Source organism: Trachypithecus francoisi, unplaced genomic scaffold, assembly GCF_009764315.1.
Source record: "Trachypithecus francoisi isolate TF-2019V2 unplaced genomic scaffold, Tfra_2.0 Lachesis_group11, whole genome shotgun sequence".
Classification (NCBI taxonomy): domain Eukaryota; kingdom Metazoa; phylum Chordata; class Mammalia; order Primates; family Cercopithecidae; genus Trachypithecus; species Trachypithecus francoisi.
Window position 1 is genome coordinate 41,103,825 of NW_022681456.1, and position 17,397 is coordinate 41,121,221.

Sequence of the window (17,397 nt, forward strand, 5' to 3'; positions counted from 1 at the left end):
TTATTTATTCATTCATTCATTCATTCATTCAGTAGAGACGAGGTCTCTCTATGTTGCCAGGCTGGTCTTAAACTCCTGACCTCAAGTGATCCTGCTGCCTTTACCCTTTTTGGTGCAATATAACTATTTTTTTCCTTCAAAGGACAGCATTTCTTGCTGACCAGAAAAGGAAATGCATTCTGACAGTCACATGTTTTAGTCAGAGGTAATATTGAATGCCAGGGCTCTGCTAGCCACCGTGTACCACCTAGTTGTTCTGTTTCTGCAAGATGCGTGAAGTCCCCAGGAGGTAAGGCAGTGGGAATGTGCAAAATATAGGTTAAGGGTAGGCCAAATATGTGTGGGCAACAGAGTCTGCACTTATGTGGAGAGCACATAAAGAATGGTTTTAATACATTTCCTACAGTGGTTTTGTCATTTAGTTTATTTCAGAAATCTAAAACTATTATCTTGTTGTTAGATAATATGTTTTTATTTTATTTCGCAATAAGCTCTTTTAGCCCTAGACAACTAAACTAAGAAAAGTTTGTGTTTAATTAAAAATGATGTGCTTAATTTCCATTTTTCAGAAAACTTGAGAGGATGAATAGCTAACTTGCATACAATGTTTGTCAACATTTCCCATCTGTATTAGCACTGTCAGCAGAATGTTGTGTATAAACCATTTTGAAACATGGTGGCTTTGCAAACAGGCATTTATATTTATCCTCAAGAATCTGCAGATTGAGATTTGGCCGACTAAGAAAGGAATCAGCCAGGTTAGTTAGTTAGTTAGTTATTTTAGAGACAGGGTCTCACTCTGTCGCCTAGGCTGGAATGCAGTGGTATAACCTTGGCTCACTGCAGACTCATCTTCCTGGGCTCAGGTGATCCTCCCACCTCAGCCTCCCAAGTAGCTGGGACTACAGGTGCAGGCCAACATGCCTGGGCAATTTTTGTATTTTTTGTACAGACAGGGTTTCACCATGTTGCCCAGGCTGGTCTTGAACTCCTGGGCTCAAGCGATCAGCCCACCTTGGCCTCCCTAAGTGCTAGCATTACCAGTGTGAGCCACCATGCCCAGCCTGTCATGATCTTTTCATGGAAGATTATAGGAGAATGCAAACAAGTGAGATCACATAACATGTAAAGATTTGACTCCTGTCAGGTTTGCCGACATTCCATTGGCTAAAGCATGTCATATGAATAATCCAACATCAATCAGGGGAGAAAGTAAATGTGGACTGAACACTAATCCACACTATCACCTTTTATTTTTCTTATCATAGAAGCCATAGTAATACCATTAATCACATGACAGCCAGAAGACACAAACCTAGTAAATACCAGCATCTATTTCAAAAGTTATTAATTAAACCAAACCATACCTGAAGATGACAATTTAGCATGTGCAACTAAAGAAAGTGCATTTGCGTATCACTCCATGATGCATGACTTTTCATTTCGATCAAATGACTACTAAGTTAATTTTGCTCATTTATAATTTCAAATCTTTTTTATACATGTTAAAGATGAAAGGCTTTTTAAGTACTGGCTTCGCTTCATTAGCAGAATACAAACTTCCTGGAGTTCAATTATGCCAATTTTATATCAATGCCATTGAATGTTAAACAAAAATTAGTGAATTCCAATAATAGAAAGGTTTCTTTCATGCAATCAAAATGAAGCATTTGCAATTGCATTTTATAATATTATAGGCAAAATGCCAAATATTATTAGGAATATTATTGTAAAATCAATTAAAAGGTTCCACATTGAAGATACAATTTTGCTTCTGCAGTAATAATGTGATATGACATTTGGCAAAACAAATAATGGAACTCATAGAGCAATAATTTACTTGGAATTAGTTATAGTGTGCATTAGTACATTTTCATGCTGCTGATAAAGACACACCCGAGACTGAGAAGAAAAAGAGGTTTCATTGGACTTACAGTTCTGCATGACTGGGGAGGCATCAGAATCATGACGGGAGGCAAAAGACACTTCTTACATGGTGGTGGCAATCATAAAAATGAGGAAGATGCAAAAGTGGAAACACCTGATATAACCATCAGATCTCACGAGACTTATTCACTACCATGAGAACAATATGGGAGAAACTACCTCCATGACTCAAATTATCTTCCACAGGCTCCCTCCCATAACACATGTGAATTATGGGAGTACAATTCAAGATGAGATTTGGGTGGGGACACAGAGCTAAACCATATTATTTCACCCCTGCCCCCTCCAAATCTCATGTCCTTATATTCCAAAACCAATCATTCTTCCCAACAGTCCCCCAGAGTCTTAACTCATTTCAGCATTAACCCAAAAGTCCACAGTCCAAAGTATCATCTGAAACAAGGCAAGTCCCTTCTGCCTATGAACCTGTAACATCAAAAGCAAGCTGGTTACTTCCTAGATACAATGGAGGTGCAGGTATTGGGTAAATACAGCTGCTCCAAATGGGAGAAGTTGGCCACAACAAAGGGATTACAGAGCACATGTAACTCTAAAATCCCGTGGGGAAGTCAAATTTTAAAGCTCCAAAATGATCTCCTTTCACTCCGTCTCACATCCGGGTCACACTGATGTAAGAGTTAGGTTCCCACAGTCTTGGGCAGCTCTGCCCGGGTGGCTTTGCAGGGTATAGCCATCCTCCTGGTTGCTTTCATGGGCTGACATTGAGTGTCTGTGGCTTTTCCAGGTGTACAGTGAGAGCTGTCAGTGGATCTACCATTTTGAGGTCTGGAGGACGTTGGCCCTCTTCTTACAGCTTCACTAGGTGGTGCACCAGTAGGAACTCTGTGTTGGGGCTCTGACTCCACATTTCCCTTCTGCACTGCCCTAGCAGAGGTTCTCCATGAGGGCCTGACCCCTGCAGCACACTTCTGCCTGGGCATCCAGGCATTTCCATATATGTTCTGAAATCTAGGTGGAGGTTCTCAAACCCCGATTCTTGACTTACAATTCAAGATAAGATTTGGGTGGAGACACAGAGCCAAAGCATATCACAGTGCATACATAATCCATAGGTGCTTTTAAATAAGCAGCAGGAAAATCAAAGCTATAGTTGTCAAAACTTACAAGTACTTTAACATACATCTATTAAGTAGTTTATATATTTATACATAGTTACATATCTGTGGTCTGAGCACATATATATACATATATGTAGTTTATATATTTATAATATATATTTATATATAATATATATTAAGCAGTTTAATATATATTAAGTAGTTATATATACATAAATATATATATATTTGAAGTGAACCATAACATATTTGTTTATATGAAGCTGATGTTAAGAAAGTTAAACAAAAAATTATATTCTGGAAGTATCTATTTTCTCTCTTTGTTGCTTATCTTAAATTAGATTTTACAAATATTTAAGCCTTTGAAGAACTTTTTAAAATAATGATATCAAATGAGAAGTCTAAATTTAATGATACCAAAATGAGAACTCTAAGTTTTCAAAAATAGTTTAGAAAAACTTTAATCAAAATATTCAAAAGAAATGGAGCACCAAACGTTCTCGAACTATTTAGTGATTATAGTTATTAAAAACACATTTTTCAGATAGAAAGACATAATTTATTCCTACAAAAACAAGGAAGAAACAGAACAAATTAAACAATGGTACCTTGCCTGGTGAACAAAATTTAATTTTGAAATTCTGTAATTGTGTTTTTAAATATCTCAACTTGCAAGAAAAATCTTTTCAAGGACCTCCACTTTAAAATGGTGATTTATATTACATGAGAGAATAAAATAAAACTAAGAAGGCTATAATTTTTGCAGGGTCAAAATTGGCAAAATATTAAAATAATCGCAGATAGAAAAAACTTATTCAATGTTTTGTGTCTCCTAAAATGTATTTGAAAAAAAAAGGAGGCACTCTGAATAAAGGGTATGATATAGTACCTTTAAAATAACTAGACCAAAATATTTATACAATTCAATAACTCCCTTAAGAATATCCTTCATTGAACAGAATTGACTCTGCAGTTACAAAATACCTCAGCACATATGAGACTATTTTCTCAGTAAAAATATTATGGCTTTTATGATCAACAGAGAAAAAGTCAATAAAGGTTGTCAGAAATGTCAAATTCATTAACTATTTAAAATACAGCTTTAAAGAAGATTGTAGGCAGTTTTGTGGAAAAACATAATAAGCGCATCGCTGGATCACAGAGGATTTCTAGGGCAGTGAAATTTCTCTGTATGATACTGTAATGATGGATGTATGTCATACATTTATCTAAACCCATAGACTGCACAACACTAGGAGTGAAACCCAATGTAAACTATGGACTTTGGATCATGATGTGCCAGTGTAGGTTCATCAGTTTTAACAAACGTACCACTCTGGTGGGAGATATTGATGATAGGGGAAGCTATGCATGTGTAGGGGAAGGAGGTATATGGAAAATTTCTGTACCTTTCATCCAGTATTGCTATGAACCTAAAACCACTCTAAAACAGTCTCTTTTTTTTTTTTTTTTTTTTTTTTTTAAAGTTAGGCACAGTGGCCCATGCCTGTAATCCCAGCATTTTGGTAGACCAAAGCGAGGGGATTGTTTGAGGCCAGGAGCTTGTGACCAAACTGGGCAACATAGTGAGACTCTGTCTCCACTAGATAGATGGATAGATAGATAGATAGATAGATAGATAGATAGACAGATAGATAATAGACTGTCCTGAGGCCAGAAGTTCAAGACTAGCCTGGACAACATAGTGAGACCTCTGCTCTACAAAAAATTTAGAAATTAGCTGGGCATGGTAGTGCCTACTTGTAGTCCTAGCTACTTGGGAGGCTGAGATGGGAGGATTACATGAGCCCAAGAATTCAAGGCTGCAGTGAGCTGTGATTGTGCTATTGCATACTCTAGCCTGGGCAACAGAGTGAGACCTTGTCTCAAATTAAAAAAAAAAAAAAAATTCTTCAGAAAATTTCTGGTGTCATGATACTAGATCTACATGTAGCTTTTAACGATTAAATTACATAAGTAGTACCAAGATTCATTGTTGTCCTTATATTATTTGTAGTATTAGGGAAATCAACATAAAAAAGAATTCTTTTTTTTAAATTTATAGATTTAAAAAAATTTAGACAGAATTTTAAAACTGTACATTATAGCCCAATCAATATATACTAATAGTGTATTAGCTCTGGAGTGCTGGCGTGGTACTAATGCTTATCACCATCACCAAGGCCAGCTCAACAGCAATGACCTCACAGCCTTGCTGGGTCTGATCTAGAGGAGTCCTCACAATGTGTGGACTGCCAGGACCTTGAACCCAGGCTGCACCTTGGGAGAGGAACCAAGGGAGGTACCGAGAGCCAGAGTTGATACATGTATAGCCTGATGCTTAGGTGGATCTTTTGCATTGCATGTTTGCTGCTTTGATAGTAATTCCAAGGATACACAACTTTAGCCAAAAAAAAAAAAAAAAAATCATTATTCTCTCCAAGTTCTCGGCCTGGAAGAGCCTTTGTGGCCTGTCCTAGTTCTACTGATTTAACTAGAAATTTTTATATAATCACATTCAGCCTATGGGGACAGGAGTTGATGTAAAAGAAAGATATCCTCATTTTACCTGGAGGAGGCCATTATTCAGTGGTCAATAAATTTTCAAAATAATCAAGAAATAGCTATATATATATAATATACAAATATGGAAATAAATAGAAGAAACTGCTGAAATGTTTGAAAGTAAGGAATGGAATTGGGAATGAGAGGGTAAGAAGTTTATATTAAAAGTTTTGTTATTGTATTTGCGTTTTTAGAATTGTGAACATGTATTGTGTTAATTTTTAAAAAGTAAATAAAGTTTTAAATTAAATGCCTCATATACGTAGTAGGAAGTCAAGGTTTCCTTTTCCTGTTATTCCCAATTTCTATAAGTTTCTAGATATGCATCTGATTTCCTCCTGTTTTTTTTGACAGTTTCTGCACAAGAAATTACTAATCCGCTATGATCTGAGGGCCATGCAGACTGCCCTAGATAATCTTGAAATTTGCTAAACCATTATGAAAGGTTTTCTTTTAGGTATATTTCAATCCCTTTACCACTCAAAATGTTGCTAACTGAAAACATTTTTACAAATACACAGTTGATTGAAATCTGGAAAAGTAATGAGCTTATTTATTTGCTTATATTCAATTCCCAGTATCACACACTGTAATTTAAAGATTACCTACTACCTGTGGATATCCTTCTTACCACGTTAAGGCAGAGACCACCCTCTTCCCATTTCCCATGCTGGAGATGAGACAGAAGGAAGCATTAGTATACATTAAGATCAGTGGTGGGTAGAAATTCGGCAATTCAATAAGGAAAATTACACACCAAGGTTAAGCTTGTTACCAAAACTTCTTTTTTTGCAAATCACCAAGTTCTCCTTCCTCTAATTTTTGGGTAAACAAATTAATGCTGAGTGTTGTGGACTGGCCCACGGGTTTTCCTGCAATATATTATCTGGACTCTGTTAGCGAAATGCACGTCATTGTCTGTACATTAGTCCCTGAGACTTGCAGGAGTTGTTGCAACTTGTTCATTCCAGTGTTCAAGTAGTTCAGCCGTTGTGTCAACATGTTCGGGGCTGGTCTCTGATCATGATGGGCCAGGCTCACTCTTTATGATTGCTGGTGGATTCCCTTTCATTTGTGCTCAGACTACGGATTAGCCTCTACCAAAACAGATCGGCAGGGAAAGGTAGAATATTTCTTGTTGAAATTACCAGGGGAGTCAGTACAGGGTCTGGATAGGATTTCACAGAAGATTGGAAATGGTATCAGGTAAAAAATGCGAGTTAATATTGAGGGCGATTCCACCAGCTTGCTCCTGCCTCTGCTTTAAGAGTAAGGAAGTATAGTCACTGATGATAATCATGGCTGTAGTCACTGAGGCTTACGGTGTACCCAGACAGGCATGGTTTTAATTGCTCTGTCTTATCTCATTTAGTCCTCATCACATCCGTAGGTGGTATTTCCCTTTCACTGGAGTAAGTAAAAGAATACCTTAAAAGTGCTTAACACAGTGCCTGACAGTATGTAAAGAAACATTAGCTTGTTATCATTGCTAATCATCAATAAAGGCTCAATAATGTCTTTTGGAAAAGCTCCATCTTTTGGAATCCTGCCAGTGCAAGGTAGACTCTTTCCCCTTGGGGGAAGAATGCAAAGAGTGGAATTGAAAACTCTGATGCAAGTTTACATTCCTGTATTTTAGTGGCTAACACTCTCAACAGATGAGGGAAAGACAAAATAAATTTTTCAACACTAATCCTAGTAACTAAGTCACATGTCCAGATATTGATTCCATATGACTTGGCTGGGCCAACACCTACCTTGCCAATCTAATACTAACATTTTTCGCCTAGTAACCAGACACTCAGTATTACAGCCCCTACTTTCCGAGGAGGGAATGAGATGCTTTGTTCAAACAGAGGTGAGCCTTGTTAGATGTTGCAGAGGAAATTCAGACATCAACTAAATGCCCTTTAATGCTGCTTGTCACTCAGAATGTGTGATGCTAAGAACACATAATGTTTTAACATTTTTTTAAGGAATTAAATGGAAGACTCCGTTACTGTATTGCTAAAAAGATGTGACCAAAGGCAAGTGTACATTTTGGAAATAAAACTTAATTGAACTTTAATTAAAACCTTTAACTTTGCCCCCCCCCCCAAAAAAAACTGCCATAAAAATAGACATTAAATAGTCAAGCATTTGAGTCCTGAGTGGTTACAGTTGTAGTGGACAAGGGGCATGATGGAGGCCTGTGATTAAATCAAGGGCTTTGGCCCAAGCAGATAACACTGGAATTAAAACATGGTCCTGACCACACCTACCTGTGTCACTTTAGGGAAGTTATCTCTTTATGTGTGCATTTTCACATCTGTAAGATAAGATACTTTGTGGAATTGAGAGACAGGACTAGCTGGATTTCCTATGCTGACTAAGAATTCCTAAGCCTAGCTGGGGAAGGTGACCCCACCCACCTTTAAACATGGGGCTTGTAACTCAGCCCATACCCAACCAATCAGGTAGTAAAGAGAGCTCACTAAAATATAAATTAGGCTAAAAGCAAGAGGTAAAGAAATAGTCAATCATCTATCACCTGAGAGCACGGGGGAGGGATAATGATTGGGATATAAACTCAGGCATTCGAGCCAGCAGTGGCAACCTCCTTTGGGTCCCCTCCCATTGTATGGGAGCTCTGTTTTCACTCTATTAAATCTTGCAACTGCACAGTCTTCTGGTCCGTGTTTGTTCCAGCTCGAGCTGAGCTTTCGCTCGCCATCCACCACTGTTGATCGCCACCATCGGAGACCCGCTGCTGACTTCCATGCCTCTGGATCTGGCAGGGTGTCCACTGTGCTTCTGATCCAGGAAGACACCTGTTGCTGCTCCCGATCGGGATAGAGGCTCACCATTGTTCCTGCATGGCTAAATGCCCGGGTTTGTCCTAATCGAACTGAACACAAGTTGCCAGTTCCACGGTTCTCTTCTGTGACCCACAGCTTCTAATAGAGCAGTAACACTCACCACATGGGCCCAAGGTTCCATTCCTTGGAATCCGTGAGGCCAAGAACCCCAACTCAGAGAACAAAAGGCTTGCCGCCATCTTGCGAGTGGCCCGCCACCATCTTGGGAGCTCTAAGAACAAAGACCTGCCAGTAGCAGAATCTTTATGAGGATTCTGAGATTACAGCTTTGAAGTACTTGGAACACAGAAGATACTTAATAAATGACAGTTATAATGATAATGGTCATGAAGAAGGGATCCAGGAAGTACCTTGGATTCCATAAATTTGGTGTAACAGAGGAACCATTATCAAGTCACCGAAGTCAATGATTTTCTTTTCTTGCCCAAAATGGGCCTATCCAACCCCCATTATTTTCACAAATCAGTGTAGGGAAATGCAGTACCAGACAGGGAAGGATAGAGAGACAGGTTAAATGTTCCTCACAATAAAACGCCTCAGAGGTGGTACATATTTTCATCCAAGGGAATCCCATACAACCTTTAACACATAATAATCACAAAAACAAAAACCAAGTAAAACAGGAAGCACATTCAGCAGAAACTCCATTCCCGATAGGAAATAACCAGCATTCCAGAGTTTCCCAAAGGACACCAGGAATGTGGAACTTGCCAATGCAAATTCCATGGAATCCAGAAATTATCTGTAAAGTGCAAATGGCCAGATATAGGGAACTAACCATGCCAACCAGTCTGGTAATTCTAGGAAACACAGAGGCCAAACACTAAGAGATATGCAAAATTGGGAGATGGAAAGAGAAGGGTTCCAGATCCCATAAGGCAGAGAAATGGCCAACTCTCCAATGAGGAGAAATTGCATGCTAACACCAGAACTACACTTATTTGTTACATAATTAACTTAGGGTGAACTGTTTCTTGTTTTCATTCTATAGTATATACACTGTCAATCATCCATATCTTTAAAAAACCTCCTTCAGTTGCTGTTAATAACACCTAAAATAACTGAACCCCCAAGTGACAATTTTAATAACAGTGTTGGTATAAATAAACCAAGCCAGGTGAACACCACAATTTAGTAAAGCATGGTCTAAAATGGGTGGGCTAGGCATTATATTTCACATCAATTTGCTCTCTTGATCTCAACACTACTTTTGTTATCAGGAAGGGAAAGTATTGTACCCATTTTACAGATGACAGAATTGAGCTCCTTGAAATTTAGTTAATTTCCCAAGTTTACAGAGTTTATATTAAAACTGGGAGTAAAACCACCCAGGACATCTCCTCTTTATCGTCTCGCCCTCTGAGAAATCCTTCTGTGAATAATATGATGTTTTTATTTGCTTCTGGTTTTGAAATGTTACATTTCAAAATCCAGTTTGGATTTCAGTCTAGTATATGTTGAATATGGAATCTCTGCTCTGTGAACAACCTTGTGATATTTCTAAGGCTTCAAGACCTATATACAGTCTAAAGGAAAATCAGTTATGATGGAAATGATGGTTGCACTGAATGGGCTGGATCTTTAAAATATTCATTTCCCACAAGGAAATATTTTAGAGTTCTACTCCATGTTAATACCGTGCAGAAAATATTAATATCAGTAGCCCTCTGGGATGAAATTAGAGAAGAACCTAGCCCTAAAATTTCTATGTTTAGCATTTATTGAAGCAACCATAGTCGCATTCTGAAGATTACAACTCATTTTGTTATATTCATATGTATATGTGTGTGTGTGTATATATATAGTGAGACAAGCTAAAAATGTAAGTGTAATATAGTTTTCACATGTTATGTGTGAAAATGTTCTCCTTTTGGTTGATTGGTTATGGAGACTTTGAATTCATAGACCCTGGCATCTGCAGATATATGCACATTTGCAGATGGTAATTAGAGCTACACTCCTGCATTTCCCCTCACCCTCCCATATCCTCCATTTCTCTTGTTCACTTTTTGTTTACCTTTGCAGTACTCCCAGGGAGGAAGAGGCTACAGCACTGGTGCGCTCCCAAGTATGAATCTAATGTTTTAGAACAGCTACACTATGAGGTCTTGTATATTTGGTTTAGAAAGATTGGAGTAGGTTTCATTTCATCCCTAACCTGAGGATGTTGCGAAGATTTCAACCCATGAATGAGTAAGCTTTGTGGTCTGGGATAAGTCAATTATTTTATACCAGAAGGAGTAGATCCATGTCAACAGTCAAAGGTCTTTGATGTCCTTACTCCATATCCTCTTTTCTGATTTGCCTTTTAATGATGCTAATAGAATAACAGCTTTAAATGACTTATTGAATTTTCCATCTAGGAGAGATGTTAGGGATTACTGGATGTCATTCCTCTCATTTTATGAAAACAGAGGCACAGAGAGGTGACATGCTTTTCCCAAAGCCACACAACTGGTAGTGGCAGCTGGAACCAGAAACCAAGTTCACTGACACCTATTGCTTCAATCTCTGCCTTCTAACCCAGTCAAATAAATGATTTAACTGAAATAGTCACTGAATTAAGCAACTGTTTTGATTGAACTGGTGTAATAAATTTCACGTTCCTACAACTAGGGGTTATTTTTCAGTTGAGCTACAATGCTGATAAACAGACTTGAAGCTGATTAAGCATTTCAGATTTAATTCTTTCTAGATTCCTTGGGCCATGTTCCCATCTGGCTCAACCTCAAAATAAAGAACCCTAGAACATCTTATTTCCTAAAGAGTACAGTTAGGCCTGCCATATAAAATGTATATTCTTGTGCGATTATAGGAATTTTGCCATTATACCCTCTCAGCCAAAGATGATTTTATTATGTGGGATTTAATTAAAGTCATGTAAATGGAAAAACAGTATTTTTTGAACACTAAGAAAGAACAAGCACTGCAGAGAATGTGATAACATCTTCATCACATAAATGTTGGGATTTAATGAATACGTAATGTTACTTGGAACACAGAATAATGGAATCCAAGAAGGAAATAATAAGCACCACCTTAACATTTCTCAAACACATCTCAGGAAAAAATGCACCACGAAACAGGCACAGTAGCAATCACTATAAAACATCTAACAGTTTTCTTTCAGTTGTAGGACAAAGGAATTTGTGTCAACAAAGATAGGAAATAGGATGCAAAGATTAATACTTTTTTTCCTGCAGCACTTGGCCTGGTGTTTTAAAAGTCACAAAGTACTCTTTTTATTCATGGCACAGCAAGGTATAGTTTAATTGATCATAAAATTGGTTAAACAAAGGCATTTATGAAAGCATATAAAATTGATGTGAACAGAGAAAGTTAGACCATTAGTGTATTTACCATAAAAGTCTGCTATGTCTAAGTACATATGCTTCAGTTATAGCCACATTGATTGACTTTTTGTTTAATCTGCTATTTCCAGCAGCAAGTTCCTTCCCTGTTTCATGCCAAGTTCCTTTTAGGATTTCCATGTGACTTGCATTAGCATTTTTGGCTTCAGAATTACCTCTAATGAACCATTTATAGTTTTTTTTTTTTTTTATATAAAGAATGCTCAAAAAATTAGGCTATGACAGTTATCCAAAACATAATTTGTTATGCTGTTTAATTATTTAATGGCTGTTTAAAAATTTAAACATGGTCCCTGGTTGATTGGTTGATACAATACCATTAAGGTATATTTGAAGCGCCTACAAGACTGTAATTATCTGGTGGGTCCTTCATGGTTCAGATTTATAAATTAGATTGTGTTCTAATAAAACGTTAATTCAAAAATGTCAGCTTAAGTGTTTTAAAAACTATTTCTTTAACATGTTACTAAACACCTACATCTTTAGAAAAATAATTACTAAGCAAAGGAAATGGAGTGAAATTTTCTGTTAAAGTGAATGTGCTCTAAATCTATATACTGTTTATTTATTACAAGTATATGCATTCTCTTATATATCTATTTCTACATTCTCAAAATGCATGACTCTTTTCTACAAAAATATTTTTGACCATTAGCATGGCTCAAATCTTCATAGTAATGGTGGGTCTTGAGGCAAACCCTTTGATAGCTCAACAAATGATTATTGAATATCATGACAAAAATCTCACACTCTTTTTATGGGAGAAAAATAAAAGTGAATGATAGATTTATCTGTAATGCAGTTATCAAATTGTGCTTCTCATTGCAAAAAGAAAATAATTAATACTGCATTTTGGTTTTCAGGAATAACACATACAGGAAAACAATGCAGGCAAGATACAGTTTTTTTGAAGAGTACTCTGAAGATCTCTGCATTAGAATCACCTGTGATACTTGTGTAACATGAAGATTCTTGGCTGCTTTACAGCTACAGAATTAAAGAGTTCCCTAAAATTTGAAAACCAGTGATCAAGATGCCAAGCTATTTTGTTTGTTTGTTTTTTTGTTTCAGAACATCTTCCCTAATGTCCAGTGCAGTGATTCAGGCCTGTAATCCCAGCACTCTAAGAGGCCAAGGCAGGTGGAATGCCTGAGCCCAGGAGTTTAAGACCAGTTTGGGCAACATGGCAAGACCTCATCTCTGTAGAAAACCAAAAACACCATCTTCCCTAATCTTCCTCATGAACAGATTTGCTGCCTTTCCCATATTCTTCTTGTATTACATTACCTTTGCATTGTGAGGACTGCCTAGAGGGCAGGGGCCATGTCTTTTTTACTGTTATATTCTCAGAGCTTAGTACAGTAACTGACATAGGGTAAAACTGTAAGAAACTATTGAAATAATAGATGAATGCATGAATGGATGTATGACTAATAAGTAATACATAGAACTTTGTGGCCGGGCACACTGGCTCACACCTGTAATCCCAGCACTTTGGGAGGCTGAAGTGGGTAGATAGCTTCAAGCTAGGAATTTGAGACCAACCTGACCAACATGGTGAAACCTCATCTGTACCAAAAAATACAAAAATTAGCTGGACACAGTGGCACATGCCTGTAGTCCCAGCTACTCGGATGGCTGAGGCAGGAGAATTGCTTGAACCCAGGAGGCAGAGGATGCAGGGAGCTGAGATTCAGGTGACTGCACTCCAGCGTGGGTGATAGAGTCAGACTCTGGCTCTAAATAAATAAATAAATAAATAGAACTTTGTCCATTATTAAGCAGAATTGATGATAATCCCATTTCCCAAATCACAGACAAAGCGATTTTAAACAAAGAGTAATTTCTTCCTTCTCCCTTCACTAATTTCATCACCACTTCAGGAAAGAGTGTAATTTTAACTATAATTTTCCAATCCACCATCTTTAAAATGGAACTGTCACCTCAGTAGTGATATTAAAGTGTCTACAGACCTATAACTGTTCATGGCTGATCTTTTGCAAATTCAAATTTAGAAGTGGAAGTGCTCACCACCCTCAGTGCTGAGATAAAAACGTGCTCTAAAGTCAGGGGAATCGGGAGAGATTTGTTAAAGGATAAAAAGTTAGACAGAAGGAATAAATGCTAGTGTTCTATAACACTGTAGGAGGACCATAGTTAACAATAACATGCAGCTTCAAATAGCTTAAAAGAGGGGATTGAATATTCCCAACACAAATAAATGATAAATGTTTGAGCTGATGAATATGCTAAGTACCCTGATCTGATCACTATGCATTGTATGTATGGAAACATCACTACTCCATAAACATGCACAGTTATTGTGTCAGTTAAAACGATTTAAAAAAATAAAGTGTTTCTGGAACAAACAAAAAAAGAATGCTCTTAAGAAAAGGAGTTAAAAATGCAAGATAAGAGAAGTTCAGTGCAGCAAAATGGTTGACTAGGAGTTAAGGGAAATAGAAGCCACACACACTTGAAACCTTGTGCAATTCTTGGAGGTTAAATCTGGAAATAAGTTAGAAAGCCATAGTTAGAGAGTTTTGAAAATTTTGGCCAAACATTCAGGATTAAGGAGAGTACCTTATTTACTTAAATATAGGGTACAGTTTGTGTTAAAAAATCACTTCTTAAAGAGAGAGCATGGAGGGCTAATCTAGGAAAATGGCCCTAGGGCACCTGCCCTCACATTTATCTCAGAAACCACACTGCTGGGATAAAAAGGAGCAAAATGAGGGAGCCGCCTGGAACATTTTTTAATTTAAATTACACATTTAGTACAAAGTGTCAGTGTCAGAAGGCAGCAGACCATGGCTGTCTCGAGGTCAGAGATACGACATCTTTACTTTTGTGTATTCTCACTCCTAAAAGAGATCACCCTCGTAGCAGAAGCTCCTTGGCCAGTGCTTGCTGAATATTGAATAAAAACAAAAGGAAAATACACACAAGGCAAAGAATAGAGTGTTAAGCAACTGGATTTCTTTCTATCATTAAAATCTTTTTCTAGGGTACTAAACTTAAGTATGGACTATACTAAAAGTACCTCCACTAAGGTATAGACTCAGATGGGGTGTGAGGTGGAAGTTTGGCCACTGGAAAGATATGTACAATTATTGAGGCCAGGTATAATTCTGAATAGCTGAGATAATGGCCTGAGGTTTCTCTTCCTTTGCTTTTTTTTTTTTTTTTTTTTTTTGAGGGGATGGAGTCTCACTCTGTTGCCCAGGCTGGAGTGCAGTGGTGCAATCTCAGCTAACTGCAACCTTTGCTCCCAAGTTCAAGCAATTCTCCTGCCTCAGCCTCCCAAGTAGCTGGGATTACAGGTGCACGCCACAATGTCCAGCTCATTTTTGTATTTTTGGTAGAGATGGCGTTTCGTCATGTTGGCCAGGGTGGTCTCGAACTCCTGACCTCAGGGAATCCACATGCCTCAGTCTCCAAAAGTGCTGGGATTACAGACGTGAGCCACCATGACAGGCTGTGCTTTGCTTCTCAAAGCCTGATCGAGTTGAAGACTTTCAAATGGCTGTTGAAAGAGCCCAGTGGTGAGACAAAGTCTGTGAGAGAAAGTTGGAAAGTGGTTAAGTGTGATAAGAGATCTAGAGGAAGTTTTCATAGTTTGACTTGTAGAATCTTCCTCCTAGAGCCCACCTCTTAACATCGCCCAGGCAGGGCCAGCTTCATGCATGTAAGACCTACAGAGTCACCCAGAGTCTGTGCTCAAGGGGCTACTTGATTGGTTTAATGCTCTAGTGTCATCAACTTGAAACTCTCAGTAATTTTATTATACGACTTGTGTTTTGCAAGTGGAGTCCCATGAGACAATGGAGCATGCACATGAACAGAGAAGACAGGCGCGATATATGTGTCTGCCATTTCTTGCCACCCTACTCTCATAGAGTGTTTGTGGTGCCCCATAAACACAATTCAGGTGGTCCCATGAAGCAGGCAAGATGAGCAAGCTGGAAAGTGAGTACAGATAACATTTAAAACTGAGTGAGTTGAGGATGCTGACAGTCCCAAGAGCCCACACTTTCTGTCTGAACCAGAGTGTACCTTGAACAGAAAAAGAAGGCAAGGGAATTCTAAGAAATGTTGGCAATCTGGGAATTCTATGATATGATTTCTTACCCATGTGACTTCCCTGTCTTAGCTACTTTTGCAGAAAAAGACATGGAAGGAAAGGGGAAGATGGCTCAAGCCATAGTTTCGTCTGCTTTCAGTCCTTCTTACTCATCAATAAGCCAGAGATAGAGAGTATTGGTAGAATGTGCATATATCAAGAAGGGAAAAAAAAACAGGGCAGCCTTTCCTCTCTTGTGGAAAGAACAAAATACATATGCATATACAAGCCGCAAAATAGAAATTGTGTCATTTCAGTAATTCTGCATATGCTCTTGCATTTGCATTCAAAACTGGTATCACACAATATAAAAATGAACAGCAAAATTTATGCTAATAATTTAAAATTTTAATTTTTCTTTACTTAGAATGATGTTAAATAATAAGCTATAATAAGTCAAAAGAGAAGAAAGAAGAATGGAAAAGGTTTTATATTTTAACAACTTTAAGGGTCCTTTTTTTGTTTCTGCTCTTTCAGCAAAGAGCTGTGTTTTTATTTTGCACTGGTCTCAGCAAGTTATGTAGTTAGCCTTGCTTTCAGGCCAGTATTCCAAGGAAAACCATCATGGAAAATGTTGGAAAGGAAGAATGCATAGCAGAGAGCTGAAGCCTAAAAGATAGCTAATTTCCTTCCCAGCTGCAGGGCAACCAAAGGGTATTGTCAGGAACCCTGGAAAAATAAACAGAGCCAGGCTCTGCCCCTTAGCCTGTGTGGACTAGTGAAAGTTGCCTTACCTTTCTGAGCCTCAGTTTCCCATCTGTAAAGTGGAATAGTAACTTGCATTGGTGTTATCAGGGATGAACGTAACTTACACAAAGTGTCTACCACATAGAAAGCTTGCAGTATTTGACAGCTATAATATTGTTCTATAATTATGAGTTGTGTTCTTTCTAGGACCCTGTTTTAGTCAGGGTTCTCCATAGGGAGAGAACCAATAGGATATATGTATATACAAAAGGGAGTTTATAGCGAGAACTGGTTCATACAATTACAAGGCAAAGTCCCAAGACAGGCCGTCTGCAAGCTGGGGGAAGAGAGAAGCCCATAGCATAGCTCATTCCAAGACCAAAAACCTCAAACCAGAAAAGCTGACGGTGCAGCCCTCAGTATGAGGCCGAAGGCCCAAGAGTCCTGGGAAGGCCCCTGGTGCAAGTCCCAGAATCCAAAGGCTGAGGAACCTGGAATCTGATGTCCAAGGGCAAGAGGAGAGGAAGCAAGGGTCTGGTATGGGAAGAGAGAGAGAAAGTGAGAAGACTCAGCAAGCTGCTTATCCCTTCTTCTATCTGCTTTGTTCTATCTGTGTTTGCAGCCAATTGGACGGTGCCCACCCACTTTGAGGGTGGGTCTTCCTCTCCCTGTCCATCGACTCAAATATCTGACAATACCCTTCCAGACACACCTAGAAACAGTGCCTCACCAGTCACCCTCAATCCAGTCAAGTTGACACCTATATT

The 17,397-nt window shown here is 38.3% G+C and overlaps 1 long non-coding RNA gene across 1 annotated transcript in view; it reads left to right on the forward strand.

Moving 5' to 3' along the window:
• The window catches only part of LOC117090992, a 28,873-nt gene extending 15,878 nt beyond the window's left edge, over positions 1–12,995 (forward strand). Inside the window, exons 3-4 of the long non-coding RNA XR_004440196.1 lie at positions 10,475–10,517; positions 12,684–12,995. This is a non-coding gene — a long non-coding RNA (uncharacterized LOC117090992). The remainder of the gene's footprint in view (positions 1–10,474; positions 10,518–12,683) is intronic.
• Positions 12,996–17,397: the final 4,402 nt, after the last annotated feature.